The 17,918-nt window shown below is 34.3% G+C and overlaps 1 long non-coding RNA gene across 3 annotated transcripts; it reads right to left on the minus strand.

Annotated features, from left to right (window-relative positions):
• Positions 1 to 5,487: 5,487 nt before the first annotated feature.
• Positions 5,488 to 10,111, minus strand: LOC128986758 (uncharacterized). 3 transcript variants are annotated; one of them, XR_008490153.1, is made up of 4 exons: positions 9,915 to 10,111; positions 8,744 to 8,964; positions 6,983 to 7,121; positions 5,488 to 6,428 (listed from the first exon to the last, which is right to left on the minus strand). It is a non-coding gene; the product is annotated as an uncharacterized LOC128986758 (long non-coding RNA). The 3 variants fall into 3 exon arrangements; XR_008490154.1 differs by having other exon boundaries at positions 9,873 to 10,111; XR_008490152.1 differs by having other exon boundaries at positions 8,744 to 10,107.
• Between the last annotated feature and the right edge of the window lie 7,807 nt (positions 10,112 to 17,918).

The following is a 17,918-nucleotide window of genomic DNA, read 5'->3' on the forward strand; positions in this document are numbered from 1 at the left end:
AAAAAAATTATAAAAATCCACAAAATATCACAAATTATTCATGAAATTAGAAACGCAAAGATAACACAATCCTACTTTGACATTTCTCATTACTATCACAGTTTTTTTTGCTGCTTAGTTCAAATGAGCTGTTCTCATAAATGCAAAATAAACGGTATCAGCAATTTGACACATACTTTCTCCCATTAGCTTGTCAACAACCTTTATCATAGGTAAATAAGCGATGATAGTGGTAGGCCTATTTAATAGGTAAAATCTCAAAAGTTTCCATTATCCCATTACCCATTATCCATGATATTATATGGATTAGCCACTTTGCCGTTAATTAATGAATTAAAAAACATCACAGATACAAACCAAGTATGGCATGCGGATGACTCATCATGTCAAGAAAAACTTTATAATGTGATGAAATGGTGAGAGAAATTACAAGAAATGGGGCCTAAATATGGTTACTACCTAGGAGGATTAAACATTTAATGTTTAATCCTCCTAGGTTACTACCCACAAGCTCACAAAACCTTTTTGATTGTTGGATCTGAACCATCAACATTAGACCTATCCAACATATCAGGATGAGAGGTTGTTACTGGGAGTAGTTATTTTAGGAGGATTTATTGGATGTGACAAAACTGAAAAAGATGTCTTTATTAAATACCCCCGCCGCAGCAAACCTGCCGTCTAAGCGAATTTCCATTTGGCTGAATTAATTTTCAATCCATCTATTTAAATAACATTAGGTTTAACGAGTATCTAGGTTTGCTGCTACAAGGAAACTAAGAAAGTGTGTGTTTTAAGTAAAATAATTATTGCTTAGTAGAAAATGAATATATTTGCCAAGTTTGATCAAAAGATATCCATAAACAAGCAAACTACAACATTTTACAATATTCTCCCTAAGAATAACATGGAAATTTTAAATTTAAAATTTTTTTAGTTTTCTCCGTAACTAATAACTGTACAAAAACACTTTGATATACTGAATTGTTTGTTTTTTTAAGCTCTTTAAGAAGGTTTAGAGAAAAATTGGGAAATTTTGTGTTTTGAGGGTCAAAAGTGAGAAAAACCAATTTTTACCCCATAAAACCCCCTATAAAACCCTGTTCCCATGGTCCGATCATGCTGGATCGCGAACTCATTCAAGTTTATCCCGCCTTACACCTTCAAACCAAATTTCATCAAAATCGGATAAAAATTACTCAAGTTATCGTGTTCACAGACACATATATATATAAATCTATATATATATGTATATATATATATATATATATATATACATATATAAAAATTTGAACGAATGGTGTTTTTGTCCTCTGGGGACATCAAAATGAAAAAGTAAATCGGTCCCGGGCCTAAGTCTTACCATGAGACCTACGGTAATAGCTACTTCCCTATAGGGAAATTCGCTAAAAGAGGGTAGAAAAGTGGAATAGTCATTTGGTAAGTCTGGTGAATGTAGCTGAAAAATACCCACAATCTGAACACACTGTTGCCACAAAATCAATACAAGCTAAATGGATTTTTTTTCAAAGAGTTGTTGAAAGTGAAGACATTAATTTTCATCCAGTAAAAAACTCAATAGAACAAAACCTATTTCCTGCTTTATTTGGCTCTCACCTAAACCAAGATGAACAAAAAATATTACATTTGCAAGTAAAAAATGGAGGAATTGGTTTAGTGGATCCTACCGCTCAGGGAAAAGCATTGTTCCGAGCTTCAAAGAGATGTTGTAAATTCATCATAGACTCCCTAAAAACTAAGAGGAAAATAAGAATGCAAGAACATGAAGAACATTTGATTATCACAAAAAAGGACTTGAAAGAGGAGAGAAGATTAGGAGAAGAAAACATTTTGAAATCGACTATTCAAAATTTTCCTCTAAAACAACAAAAAATTATCTTGCGAGGAGCAAATACTAAAGCGAAACACAGTGGATGGCTGTCATGCATTCCTCTGAAAAAACTTAACTTAGATCTTTCTCCACTGGAGTTCAGAGATGCTCTTGCATTAAGATATATGGGAAAACTCCTATACACCTCCACTCTTCATATGATGGCTGTGGCAAAAACTTCAATATGGAACATCCCCTTAAATGTTGTACAGGTGGTTTGATAATAAGAAGACATAATGAGGTAAGGGATACCCTTGGAAGCTTGATGGAGCTAGCATGGGGAAACTGTGTTCGAGAACCAATGATCTCTGAGCAAGGGTCATTTGATACTGCAGTACTAAAAGCAGACTTGGCTTGTAGGGGTGTATGGGAGGTTCAGACGGAAGCATTATTCGATGTATGTGTCGTTGACACTGATGCTCCATCGTACTTGAACCTCCCATACAAAAAAGTGTTGGAGAATGCAGAAAGAGAGAAGAGCAAATAATATTTAACAATAACAGAAACCAGAAATGCATCTTCTACCCCACTAGTCACGTCTGTGGACGTAATGCTGGGCAAAGAGTTTCGACCTTGCTCAGAGCAATGGCAGAACGCCTAACAGAAAAATGGAAGAAACCTTTTTGTGCGACGTTAAGGGCCAGCAGCATGTGTCTAAGGAGGACAAGGAAGAAGTGGAGGACCCTTAGAGAGTTTGAAGATGGGGCTGGAGTACCAGTTATTTATTAATTTAAATAGCAAATGTTTTATTATTTTTCCATATCAAAATTGTGAATTATATTATTTAGTATTTAAAAAAAAAAATACAGATGACTTAAATTAATTGATATATTTACATTCTTTCAAAATGTAAACATGGAAAATTTGGAAGGCCATGGGGCGTAGCCCAAGGGAAATGTGAAATTAAATGATATAATATTGCATTGTCATCCATTTGGGGAGCTATTTTTCAAATTTAAAGTCTCTAGCTCATCGGGAACTTTGTTTAAAATAATATCAAAATTTGTAGGAAAGCGACTACCGAGCTAATAAAAACAAGCCCATGCCCATGGGGCGTAGCACAAGGGAAATATGAAAATTAAATAATATTGCATTGTCATCCATTTGTGAGCTATGTTTCAAGTTTCAAGTCTCTATAGCTCATTGGGAACTTAGTATAAAATTGATTGCAAAATTTGTACCAGACAAGAAAGCGAGCTAATAAAAAGGTTTTAATATATAATTCTGAGCAATTTACAGACAAAACTCTAATTTTATTTATGAACATTTATTGTTTGTTTGTTTACTCTATTACTGAATTATTAATTATAATTATGAATCTTTGATTCTCAATTCAATTCTCATTACTGTATAGATGTTTGCATTACCACAAAATTATTGGTTTTTGTTCTGTCACACTGTTCAATGCAAACACAAGGTTGCCTGCAAATTCCAACCATGGTAAGTGTGTGTAACTTATTCAGTTATAGGCTAGTTTGACTAGCCAGAAAACCGGGCTGACACTAACAATGACAGGTTTTTTTCTTTCCTGACCCTATTTTCACAAGGTCAGTTTGTGTGATGTATTTTCCAGGGTGGCTATTTCAGTGACATCCATATCCATGTTAATCAGACACAAGAACAAACACTGAAAATCTTCAAAAATATTGTTCAAAATGGTTCTTTGTGCTGGAAATATATAAACACCTTACCTACCCTATGTTAAAAAAAATCAAAAATCTTATAACTCATTGAGCGAAGCTCTTATGCGTCGACTCTTATGCATTTCATATTATGCAATCTCCTCCTAGACGGCTGAAGTAATCATTTTCAAATTTTGCATAGTGATAAAGACCATATATCGGTGAGTGCTAACAACTATATGGCGTTAAAAAAACTCTCTAAGGAATCCCCCCCACTGGCTCTAAAAATTTGTTTGTAATCTTTATGGACGCAGTATTTGACACAAAAACAAAGACACAAGATCAGCTGTTGACTTATTAAAGGACTTAACTGAAACGGCTATTTTAAAAAAGGTCGTAGGTAAAAGGAATTACTGTAACTGTTATCACCGATATTAGAACAGAAACGGTATGGTTCATAAACATAAAAAATGATGTCACTAGCTTTTTATTATAATAATAGTTGTTTTATTACAAATCCAGTTATTTTATTATAATAAACCTTTCAATTGGAAGTCAACTATACTTTTTATACTAAATAAATTGTTGTTAATTTAATTCCCTCATCAGTAGATTGAAATATATATAAAAATAGTCACACAATGTCCACAAAATGTCAATATCAAGCAGCTGATTCGAATCCTACCTGGTGTTTTCTAGTTATGTTTAATTTTTTTACTCCTATTATGGATACTATAATAAAAAGTGTTCCAAAAGTTACATGAATAACGAAACCCGGTTCTTATAAAAAAAAGTTCACCCATAAATTGAACTAGGTATATGTTGCTTGAAATCGAGCAATCGCAAAGAAGTACATAAAGGAGTTATTTAAAAACAAATAACTTGTTTAAGAACAAATATAATTAAATTCCGATGAGTCTAAAAGAGTCAACTCAAAGATTACGTAACTAATGATAATACTCACAATGTAACTTACCAGTTCAACATAATCAACATTTCTTGTAAATATTTTATCATGTTTCAAAAGCTGATCTGGTTTTAGCATGGTGGAAGGAAAAAAACCTAGGTGTGCTATTCCCGTCATATTCTGATGTCACTTGGATTGCAAACAAAAGATCACCTGATTATAACTGTCAAATTAGTATATGTATTTGTTTTGATTTGGTTGTTATTGTTTTTATAATGTATGTTTTTATAAAAAAACATTAACAATCAAATCAAAACAATTACATACTTATTTGACAGTTACAATCAGGTGATCTTTTGTTTGCAATCCAAGTGACGTCAGAATATGACGGGAATAGCACACCTATGTTTTTTCCTTCCACCATAGGCTTTTAGTGTGTTGTAGAAATGTTTCCCACTTATAGCCACAATAGGTTGTCCATGTTGGTCTTTGTCAATGATAATGTAGTTTGCGTGGTATCACCCATTGTCGCCAGTACGTTTACAAATTTCAGTCTTTATTTTAATAGCACCAAATAACCATTAACTACCTGATTTTCTGCATAACCTCTCTGTCACAATTTTACAATTAACATATGTTCTTCTTCTCACTTTAAATTTCTGACAACAGCTGGAGTTTCATAACAATATTTGTTTCCCATGTTAATCTTATGGAGAAATACGAAACTTTAAAGGGCCACAGGTCCTCACTCTCTAATTATTTCCCTAAAAAGAAAGTTTCTTGCACAACTTCACGTTATGCTCTTTCCAATGACACCAAAAACATGTCAATCGGTTCAGTAATTTCGGAGAAGTAATTGTCACATAAACCTGCTTGCGTACCTATTTAATAAGTATAGATACAAAATTAGGTACATCAATCTCCTTAAAACCAAATCACAAATCCTTCAATCACTCAAAAGTCACAATAAATCATTAATAAAAACACAAACATAAGCTGTTATAAACTTTAGAATATTGCTATGCCTTTTTAATAGTGTGTCATCAAAATATATAAAAAAAACAACATTTCATTTCATATAATTTTATTCATTTCAGTACATCAATACAGGAATAGCGATCTATACTATATAAAGTTGGAAATGATTAATTTACCAAGTATCGAAATATAAGAAGGTTTCTACTGACTTATACAATCCCCGCCCATAGAACAGGCACCCTGCTAGTTAAATATCAAGATATCTCTTTTTACCCAAGACAAGGTCAGTTAGTGAAAGTAATCATTTTAACAAAGATAATAATAGTTATTTGTGCAACTAGTGAGCAAAGTGATAAATTGACTCACTCGAGAGAAATACTTACTCACGAGCCGTAGGCGAGTGAGGAATGTTTTCTCGAGTGAGGCAATTGCACTTTGCACTCGAGCTGCACATTATATTTTTCCTACAGTTACCATAAAACAAATAAATTGGTAAAGAAACGTAACATATTTTTACACAGAAGTGAACTTATGACATTTAATGATACAACAGTAAAACAGCTGACCAGCTGATTTACAGCCAGTGCTGCCAACGTATTTCGCGCACATACGACCTTGTCTGCATGTTACGCGCTCACTATTTTGTGCCTTCACGTTGCAAATCTGGAGTGAGACAAAGTAATTAGAGTGAGACAATGTTAACATTGTCTCACTGATGAGCGAATTGGCCAAACTTTGCTTTCTCAAATCAGTGAGAGAACATGTACATTGTTAGGTAACTGTAGGAAAACAGTATTTTTTTACCAGGCAGAAGTACAAACAAATATTAAAAATGTAAGAAAACATCTTCATAAAAACAATAAAATTATCTTAATTTAATAATCTAAATGAGAAAAAAATTTAAATACTGATGTTCAAAATAAATGTTAAACTAATCAACATAATGGATCTAAACTGATTTGTCTCCACTTCTTCAGCCTCCTCTCCCCCAACCTCCATGCCTCCATCGCCATCCACCCTGTCATCAGGCCTGGATATAACAGAACAAAAATTAATATTAAAAACAGTATTCTGAACAGAACAAGAATCTTTTTATGCATACTTCTATCATTATTTAATGTAATCAGTGGCGTACTGAGGGGGGGGGGGTTTGCACCAGGCCCCACACCAACATAGGCCTCCAAATCAGGGCCGTATTCCCCTAACGGTGGACACTGCGATTGCCAAGGGCTTCGGCCTGGGAAGGGGACTCACTTGGGGCCTCAAAAGAATGCTTTTTCTCTTGGAAAATATTCCCACAATCTGTTAGAATTAGGGGGTACAATAATCCAAGTTTGTCTTGTTTTCTCATGATAGCCGAAAACATCTGCAAAGATTGCGTGATCGAAATTTACGACTACCAGCGGGTAGTCGTAAAATATAGCCTACATTTCCTAAAAAACAAAAGCAAATTTTTGGGCACATCTCCAGTTAAAATGTTGGTTAAATACTAGTAATTCAGGAGGATTATGCGACATAGGCTTGGGGACACGGCCCTGGATTTACGAGTATAAGAATTAAATTTAAGTAAATGGCAAAACTTACCATTAGTTAGTTCTCTTCAATCTTAGTCTTTACTTCGCTCCAACCTCCATCTTCTCTTCCTCTGACACCTCTCCCCTGTATTCTCCAATGTCGGAGGATATTAATTACAACGCCCCCATTTTACTGGTAGGCTTCAGTTCTGTACAGAAATATTGCAAAAAATAGTGTTATACAAATACTTTGAGTCCAACAAATAATACAAGTCTGTACACTCCTTTCTATATTTGTGATATTCAAATAGGTACAGCTAATAGGAAAATGTTTGAGCAAATCTGGGTCAAGTTAGTACAAATATTATAATTTGTAACAATAATTTGGTTTAGACAAAATAAATTGGTTTAACACGTTCGCTACCACAATTATATAAAATTTACGTTCGCATAGACCAGCGACGCAATTGTGCGTCGACTCGTTTCTCACAATAGACCACCGACGCATATTTGCGTTGCTGATCATATTGAAATAGACTAACGACACACACTTGCGTCGGTGTTCAATGTTATTAATCAGCGTATTTCTTAGCAACGGTCTATTTTAAAGCCCTGATTTTATCGTATCAGTCTAGAGGGATATCTGCCGCGAATGTGCGTCGCTTGGTCTGTGGATATGACGATTGGTTACGTCACACAACAGTTGGCAACATTGTTGTTTACATTGTGCATTCCGCGACATCTCAGAACAGATGTAAACGTTATAACCTTTGCACTTTTGGCGAGTGTTTGGAGTTTCTTTATTTGTTTGAGTAAAAGCTTGAAACAACCAAATTTACAACGACGCTTAAACGTGCGTTGCCTGGTCTATTGAAACGAAAATGTAGAATCTTTTTATCTGGATTTTATTAAATAGACTGATCGACGCATGTATGCGGCGTTTTAAAATTTGCTCAATACGATAAATAAAAACAATATTTAGCCTATTGCTTACTAATTCACTTAAGGTCAATATGAAGTCAATTAGTCCATTTAAACGATATTTCTCTTTTGGTCTGTTGGCAATGTTATTCCTATATCACTTGGTCTGTAAGCAACGTCATGATCATTCCTTTTGGTCTGTAGGAGTGAACCGACCGACGCATATGAGCGTCGCTCGGTAGCGAACGTGTTCAACATTAATTCTTTGTTATTTCCCAATTTGCAAAAATGCAAGCTCTAGCCTAATTAAGACATTTCCAAACAACATGTTTCGAGATGTAATGCAAATGCATTTTAAGTAGGGGCCTAGTTTTGAATGTTTATAAAAAAACTATAAATTTGCATAAAGATTAATTATCCTTATGTTCCACCAAAAACTATTAATAATAGTTTATTTGTGTAGGTAACTAGTGGGCGAAGTGGCACTTTGCTACACATGAGAGAAATGTTTACGCACGAGCCGTAGGCGAGTGTGGAAAGTTTGTCGAGTGCAGCAATGGCAGTTTGCACTTGTGTTACACATTATATTTTCCCTACAGTTACCATAAAACATATAAATAATTAGTTGTTCAAACTCTGTTCAACACAAAATGCAAATGATTCAGTTTGGATCAGTGTCTATGGTTGTCGATAATATGGAACCCACCCAAATACGGACAGTAGGCCTAGGACATAAAAATGTTCTTTCCATTTATGATAATCCAACCTAACATAACCGCCACAAAGCGCTGTATAGCCTATCTGTAGCCTCCGGATAACACTTACCAAAGTACCGATTTGAACTTTGAATAACTTAGTTAACAAACATAAGCCTAGAATCTATCACAAAGGGGAAAGAATGTTGACTCACCTCACTTAAGTTATGGTTAGACCAAGGAACATTATCACGGCAGTATGGTAATTGCCTCCAGGGTCCACAACTCTGGTCTCTCTTTCTCTCTCATCTGCTGTGATGTCGATGGCAATCTCTTCCAGAAAGGTTAGTCCTCTTAACTTATTGGTTCAAGACAATATTTAAAATAGAGACCAATTTGGGTTCAGGTCAAATTACAGCCTTTGCTCGAGGATCATCTATAAAATTAACATTGATGTCATCAGCAATGAATGATATAATCCAAGTCTAGTCTTACACCAAATACAAACAGCTCTAGAATATTTTACAGCACTTAAGTTTACGTCATACACTCATTCCAATGAATATATTTCTTTAATACTTTCTTTCTTATTACTTGGCGACCATAGCCTACAAAGTAGGTATTTTAAGCCAAGTATGAATGGAAATGAGTGTAGGATCAGGATGAGTGGCGCGATCTTGTAGTCTTGTTAGTGACTAAGGCCGACATTCCTTAGACACAGCTGTTAATTAATAGCCCATACAGCTAATGGCAACTAAGGGACCTACAGTTTATAGTGGAATCCGAACAACATTATTGCCTTGGTCTATATACGAATTGGTCTAATTATCTGGATAGTACTGCGGATAGTCGTAGTACTCACTCAAGCGGACGTTAATCCACACCAGGGAGTATCGCATCCACAGTGCATGCCTATAAATATCCACAATTCGTGACCTCCTAGTAGCAGGGATTACAGGACGACGCCACCCGTCCCAGTCATATTGATTATTTCATTCGATAAACTTAGGCCTATATCAATTTTGGGTAATGTTAGGGTGAAACCTAACCTAACTAACGGAATGAAATATTCAAAATATTAAATAGTCTAACTAATGTATTATCTTTCATTTGAATGAATAAAGGACATAAACTAAAGCGCAGCCGAATATTTTTACATAAACAAATTCTTAAAGTTGACACTGGGTCAATGGGAATAAGAGACAATCCTAATAGCCTAGGGATATGCCTATTCAAACATTTGCTACAATAAGTTATTGCTTGATGATTCAGAATTAGCCTACGAATAAGCTGTATCTTAAGTTCTTGTTGGTGTCTTACTTTACCTTCTTGTTGGTGACTTACCTGAAGTGTCTGTTATCATGTTGATTAGCCTACATAACCTACCTATACAAATTATTTCACATTTTTTCCCTTAAAAACTATTGTTTGTAACACACGAGTCACCAATTTTCCTGTAAGCAAGGAAAGAAATAAAAAAGATAAATATTTACAATATAAAAGTTAGGTTAATAATAACTTAATGCTTAGTCAAAATGGCCAGCTTATCATTCATTATTCATTGTCCGTCGGAATTCGGAATTAAGAAATTCCTTTTAAATATGAAAAATCATAAGGTTAACATGGGAAACTCCAGAGCCACTGGGGCAGAGCCCGAATCCCCGATCAGAATAAAAACTACTTAGTTTTCCTATTTAATGCCCAAAGAATCGGTGTACCGAATTTCAGCCTCCAAGGTAAATGGGAAGTGGGAGAATTAGTGATGAGTGAGTGAGTGAGTGAGTGAGTCAGTCAGTGAGGGCTTTGCCTTTTATATATTTAGATATCGTGAAAATTACTTATTAAAAAAAACTAATAAACTTACATACACACATTGATTGGTTTCTAGCCTGTTTTTATTTACCTATTTAATGATTAAAGTTAACAGCTTTATTATGGGACTCCCAATTTTTTAAAGCTAGATTTTTTAAAGTATATAATGTTGTTTGTAATCTTAGAAAATTTACAATCAATTATGGTACACCTATACTTAAAATTATTCAGAGAATTCAATAGATAATGGGTTACACCATTATAATCTATGGTTTATTAAGATTGCAGTGATAATCTATATATTCTATTGATTTTGAATAATCTACATTTATTTGCAAAGTGTAAAGGAGTGCGTGGGCCGGTCACATGAAAGCTGTCATGCCGCAACGGCGGCGCCACCTCGCGTTTGCGTACAGGTACTAGGTACACACTGGGTTGGCGCTTTCAAGACCGTGGCCTAATACTACGCGAACACACGAGACTGCAATGAATCAAATGACGTGACCACGTGATGATAATCCACTTACCAAAACAAAGATATGAGTAATTATGTTTACAACAGTTGTTTACATACAGACATCGAGGCGAGGCGCCCAGATGCTTAGCGCCTGCAAATAGTGCGCAATACCCTCCGAACATAGCTGCGTATCACTCTGGCTCAAGGGACTTAAATTTACTTTCGCGGACAGTACAAGCGTAGCTTGGGGGTTGTGCTCCCATTAGTTTTAGGGTGGCGAGGTAGAAGACCTTCAAGAATTTCTGATAAATCGTATTCGTCTTCACACTAACAATTTCCATCCTCAAACATTTTCAAGATGTCTAAGGTACGAATTAGTATTAAATCGTGTATATGGTTCGTTTGTGTTAAACTAAAATAGTATACAAAATAATATAATAAAAAATAATAAAAAAATATGGTCTTTATGGAATGTAGATGCAATTCTAAAACGTATTTAGGCCTACTCTTAGCAATTTTGCTTTAAACTTATTCGTTTGAGCTACTTTATGTAAAATGTACACCGGAAGTCATTTTTCCATAGGCTGTAACTCCTAAACGAGTGGTTTTATCGAGAAAATGTCTAGAATAAAAATGTTTTTAAATTGCATGTTCTATCCGAAAACATGATAAAATATAGGGTGTTCCATAAGAAATTTCTAATTTGGCTGCAATTTTGGAAAATAGTGGCACAATTTTGAAAAAATAAAATTATATTTTTAACTGGCACAAAAAATAAAGGAATGTCCCCATTTAAAGTTTTCTCTAATTATTACCGTTTCCGATATCCCAATGGTGGCCTCCTTGCAATGGTGGCCTCCTTGCAATGGTGGCCTCCTTGCAATGGTGGCCTCCTTGAGGTGATCACACTGTATACAGGGTGTTCAAAAAAGGTGGGGACATATTTTACCAAGGGATTTCTTGTGTCAAAATAAACAGAAAATCAAGAATAACATTTTTTCCAAAATCGCTTCGTTAACCAGATATCAGCCATTTTGTATTTTTTATATACAAATATTTATCTTTAGACTTTTCCAACCGATGTTGATGAAAAAAGATTCATCTCCATTCACCTAAAAATTTCAAAATGGTGGCCATTTTAATTTCTTAAACCTAAATTAGTCAAAAACTGATGATTTTATGAACAAATTCCAGGAACACTTTAATTTAGCATTGTTAATTCCCTATCAAACTATACCAAGTTCAAAAAGACCAAATAATAAATAGCTGAAATATTATGATTTTACTTGACATTTTTTCATAAAATCAGCCGTTTTTTTGTCATTTCAGTTTAAACAATTAAAATGTCCACCATTTTGAAATTTTAAGTTGAATTGAGATGAATTTATTCTCTAACATGTTTCTCTGCTACATTATGGATATTCGCTTAGTCTGCAGGTTTGCTGCGTCGGGGTGACAATTTTTTAATAATAGCACTTGGACCAAAAGAGCACTGACGATGGGGATTTCGGCAGTAACGGAGCACTAACAATTGGTGCCATTTATTTTGACGTGAGTGCTTAAATTGGGGGGCCAACTTTATGGACCTCTTCTAAAAGTATCTTTGAAAACTGCTATGCTGTAAAACTTAAACTAAAAAAGGTAGTTCTTTTGAACTTTGAAACCCTTAAATGTCTTAATGGAACTGTCAGTTTTTGAGGGAGTGTTAATAATAAGGATGGGCAAACCTTAACAATTATACCGGATTATAAAGGTCGACCTACACCAATGAATACAGTATTCATTGCCTAAACCCCATGGATATACAGGGTGAGTTTTAAATGAGTTCCCCACCCCTACTTTTTTCTACACTTCTTAAGGATATCAACTCCGGATCATGTCAGATCATTGTAGAGTAGTGAGTACCTGGGTATACATTTTTGTCCGCCATATTGGATACGCTATATTGGATACAAAGTCTTTTTTTAGCGAATTTCCCTATAGGGAAGTAGCTATTACCGTAGGTGGCACGGTAAGACCTAGACCCGGGACCGATTTACTTTTTCATTTTGATGTCCCCAGAGGCCAAAAACACCATTCGTTCAAATTTATATATATATATATATATATATATATAGCTATATATATAAATATATATATATATATATATATATTTATATATATATAGACATATATATATATATATATACGTCCGTGAACGCGATAACTTGAGTAATTTTTGTCCGATTTTGATGAAATTTGGTTTAAAGGTGTAAAGCGGGATAAACTTGAATGAGTTCGCGAACCAGCACGATCGGACCATGGGAACGGGGCTTTACGGGGGGTTTTATGGGGTAAAAATTGGTTTTTCTCACTTTTGACCCTCAAAACACAAAATTTCCCGATTTCTCTTTAGACCTTTTTAAAGAGCTTAAAAAAACAAATAATTTAGTATATAAAAGTATTTTTCTTTGATTATTAGTAACGGAGAAAATTAAAAAAATTGTAAATTTAAAATTCCCATGTTATTCTTATGGAGAATATTGTCAAATGTTGTAGTTTGCTTGTTTATGGATATATTTTGATCAAACTTGGCAAATTTATTTATTTTGTACTAAGCTATCAATATTTTACTCAAAAACACACTTTATTAGTTTCCTTGTAGCAGCAAACCTAGGTACTCGTTAAACCTAATGTTTGTTATTAAAATATATTTAACTGAAAATCAATTCAGACAAATGGAAATTCGCTTAGTCGGCAGGTTTGCTGCGGCGGGGGTATTTATGTAAAAGTACGGTTGTGACCCATCGTTCCAAACTAGATTTTTACGCTGAATACGATGCTGTAATCCGTTTTTAAAAATCTTCATCCGTTCTAAAGTCATGAGAACTTTTTATAACTTTATTTTTAGCCCATTTTAACATTGTGCATTTACACACTAAGACCATAATCTCAAAATAGTGCTAGATAAAGATAAGTATACAGGGTGAGTTTCTACTTAGCGTGTTAACTTCGCCAGTAGGTTCTACTCACTAAAAGGAACAATAAAGGTCCTATAAACCCATGTCCGGTTTTCAACCGTTTGGCTGTAATAGGGGATTTTGTGTTTTTCTGATTTTATTAGACTTTGCTCCACAATTTATGAAATACAAATTTTACCAATTACTTTAGAGAGTTAGGCTATAGTTAAAATCATTGGAAAGAATATTAAATTGCTATGAATCAAAGGTTTCATTTAACAATTATACCTTTACATAGTCCACGTTATATCCAAAATAAAGTAAAAATTGCATTAAATTAATTAATTACGATAATTTTCATGAGCCCACTTTGATACATAAACCTGCATCTATGCAATGTTGAAATTCACAAAAAACTTGGCCATTTAATAATCTGTCAAATGATATGCTATTCAATACTGTTATTGATATAAAGCAGTGAGAAATTACTAATAAACTACAATAAAACACGGTTTACAGATTTTGTTTTTGCACAGATTTTACTGTTAATTGAATGAACGAAGTGAATTCTCATACTGGTGTAAAATGCATCTCATCAATCTCCAATAACTCGAATATAACTTCGTATATAAAGTTGATGTTTTGTACAAAGGTTCTTTATCATATTATCTCGGTTAAGTTCGTTATTGGAGATTATTTGTTCAGTAATAATTATAAAATCCTAAAAAAAAACCATTTTAATTTGCGAGCGTTTCAGGGCAGGAATTGGACTAGCCTACTGCGCATGCGCCAGAAAGAACCAACTCAGTTGTATTTGGTCTTCAACGAGTCGACTCATGAGTCATAACTTACTAGTTCAGTTCAGTTTCAGTTCTGCTAGTGGTTCTGCTCGTTCTGCTGTTAGCTACCTCCGCGAAGAATGACGATTGATTGACGACTTGAGTCAGTCATCTCTGTCACCCCATCATCCGTTGCATCCCTATCGTCCATTTTAAGTGCATATTCGGTACTTTAATACTGACTATGGGAATGGACTAAAAATTGAGTTTTCCCATTTTTTACCCTAAAATCATAGTTTTTTGTATTTTTCAAGTTATTTTGTTGTACTTGGCAAAATTAATAATTTAAACTTAATATGTTCAGAATATACCATTAATATTCCAGATTACTTTTCCAGAATATTCTGAGAATGTTCTCCAGATTTCTAGGCTATATACAAATTTTCTTAGAATATTTTTGTTGAGTGATCTGAGTATATTCAAGGAAATTGCCTGGGATGTTGAGAATGATCTCAAACATTTTGGAAAATTCCAGGAAATCCTATTATTTTTCATGTTGTATTTAAATGTTATACGGTATATACAAGTGAGTTAACAAATTTTTAGATTTTCTCGAATTTGATGTTGGCAGATATTGATTGCAGTCCATGCCCTGGAATTTGAGGAGCAGAATCATTGCAATTATAAAATAAATTGAAATACCATCCAGAGAAAATATAGGAAATAAGGTCAACACTTGATATTTGGTATCAAATTAAACTTACCAAATTTAAAATAAGAGTTTTAGGAATTTTTTACATACTTTTACATTTCAACCTCCTTTGTTTGAATAATCTTTATGTTAGTCTGGAATTTTCAGATTTTATTTTAGTTCCTTTATACATTTAAACAGACCAATGCATCTGCAACGACGCATGCAACTTAACGATTGCAATACAAAAACACCAATAAATAATAACAATCTATATATATAAAATCCAATGTATGTTTGTATATTTGTATGTTTGTCCTTTATGGACTCCGAAACCGCTCGACAGATTGTAATGAAACTTTTAGGCATTATTAAGCATTATTCAAGGATGGTTTGTGTGAAGTTTGGTGCAGATCCGTCAATAGGGCTCCGCCCCAGTGGCTCTAGAGTTTCCCATATTACCCTTATGAGTACTCATATTTAAATGGAATTAAAGAGTCTTAACAGCTGGTGCAGCTAAACAATTTGATTCTGTGATGTTCAATAGCATTAAAAATTTAATAGGTTTACCAACAGGATGCAGCACTATATTTTCTTTTAATTTATGAGAACAGCTAATTTGCAACCAAAAGGTGAGTGAGCGTAGCGAACGAACTTCAACCTGGAGGCGAGTTAGCGTAGCGAACGAGCTAACCTGAAGGCAAGTGAGCGCAGCGAACGAGCTCCAACCTAAAGGTGAGTGAGCGTAGCGAACGAACTTCAACCAGGACGTGATTGAGCCATGCGAACGAGCTCATCTTGAAAATGAACGAGCATGTGACATAAAACCACAATAGGACAGGACGACGTCTGTCGGGCCAGCTAGTGGTATATAAAAAGCTGCTGTGTTTACTATTTTATATTTTTAAAGTGCATAAAGGCCATGCTGCAGGATTCATGACGTCACACTAGTGGATGGATTTCATTGATAAATTCATTGCCATCACCATCCCCATACGTTTTAGGTAAATAAACAAGCTGGCTGTTTGTAAGATTTTAGTACAACTATCCACCACTGTGACGTAGTGTTGCGCTGCCCTTAAATCAGAACTTATGTTTAGAAACAAAGTAAAAAATAAAAGAATTATAAAAAAATTATTACAGCTGGAAATAGTGGCATTAAATGATCATTCAATTTTAATAGTTTATGTAGAACATTTATTTTAAAAACATATAAAGTAAATCATAAACAGTGGTAATTTATCACAAAAGTCCGTACGGTACTATTACACCTCACACTAATAACAAAACATGTTTAAGTCTTCAATCAGTTCACCAGCACCTCAATCAATGACTCTGTAACAAAAAAACTGTGTTTTAGGTTTAATTTAATAAACTTGGGCAACACATTCAATGTGAAGCCTACAGCGTAGTTCACACCAGTAAATATATTGTATGTGGTACTATGGGGTTAATGCATGAAGTTTTGGCTGTTATTTTTTTATTCGTGTAACTATAACATAGTAAAATATACAGTACAATGGACTCCCTCTTATCCAGACTCTCGGGACCGAGGTCAGTGCGGATAATGGATTTTCTGGTTAACGTTGTGCTAGGTCGATTTATGCCAAACTATTCCGCCTAGATCGCAGCACTAGTACTGGCAGCGCTCAACTCTCCCCCTCCGCCGTCTGTTCCCCTCAACAACCCCTCCCCACCACGCCGGTCGCCGAACCATCGATGTATATAACTAATGAATACAAAAACCTAACGCGCAGATAGCTGCTGCTGTTGTTTGCGTTATCTCCTTATCTGAATTCTGAGATGTCTTGTCTTCTTGTGTCGCCTTACTAACGCTAGTCGCTGGTATCCCGGGCTCAGGTCATGGGCTGGGGGAAGTCTGTGATTCATCTTCAACTTAATTAATTGTAACATAAAATAATAATTCAAATTACAACCTTAGTATTAACATAAGAATATATGCACAATATAATGTGTCTTACATTCACACTGATTTTTAAAACCTGTTAGAATATCAGTATGATGTATTTTGTGTAATGTAGGCTAATTTAACATTATATTTATAGTCAAAATATTTTTATGTACGATCTTATAATTTGGTGTAAGTGTACTGTATATAAAAACCAACCACATGCCTCATTAGGAGGCACCTTCAAAATTATTTTGCCATACTACATTAAACTGTAAGATCCTTTTGCAACTACGAAAATAAAAATAAAGTCAAAATAGAAGTAAAATAGCACATAAGGATTATTACAAATTTAATTTTCATTGTAATACGTACTGTACTCTATTTGGGGCTTGATTGAAACACACACACACACACAAAAATAAGTAACATTTAAATATAATAAAGGTACTGTAAATAAGTGAGAAAACATAAACTGTGAATGCTTTGATTTGTCTATAACTGTACAATTTCTTTATTTATTTAGCTATAGTGAACCAAGGAGTTTCAAACGTTTCGGTCTCCCAATCTCAAGGTCTGTGTCTTGAACAACTTCAGGGTTGCCACCAAAGTGAGATAAAAAAATTCATGCATAATTCAAGGTTTTCATTGGTAGTTTTGAAAAATTCATGGGGTATATGCTCGCACAATTTCACCATAAAAGAGTGTTGCCTAGTTCAGAATTGTACATTAATTTATCGACAATTTATAGTTTTGTGTGCTACTATCAAATAAAACACATTTAATGCGTTTATTTTAGAGTT

The sequence above is a fragment of the Macrosteles quadrilineatus genome, unplaced genomic scaffold, assembly GCF_028750875.1.
Source record: "Macrosteles quadrilineatus isolate MER2022 unplaced genomic scaffold, UCM_ALF_1.0 Scaffold_2__2_contigs__length_208266976, whole genome shotgun sequence".
Taxonomy (NCBI): Eukaryota; Metazoa; Arthropoda; class Insecta; order Hemiptera; family Cicadellidae; genus Macrosteles; species Macrosteles quadrilineatus.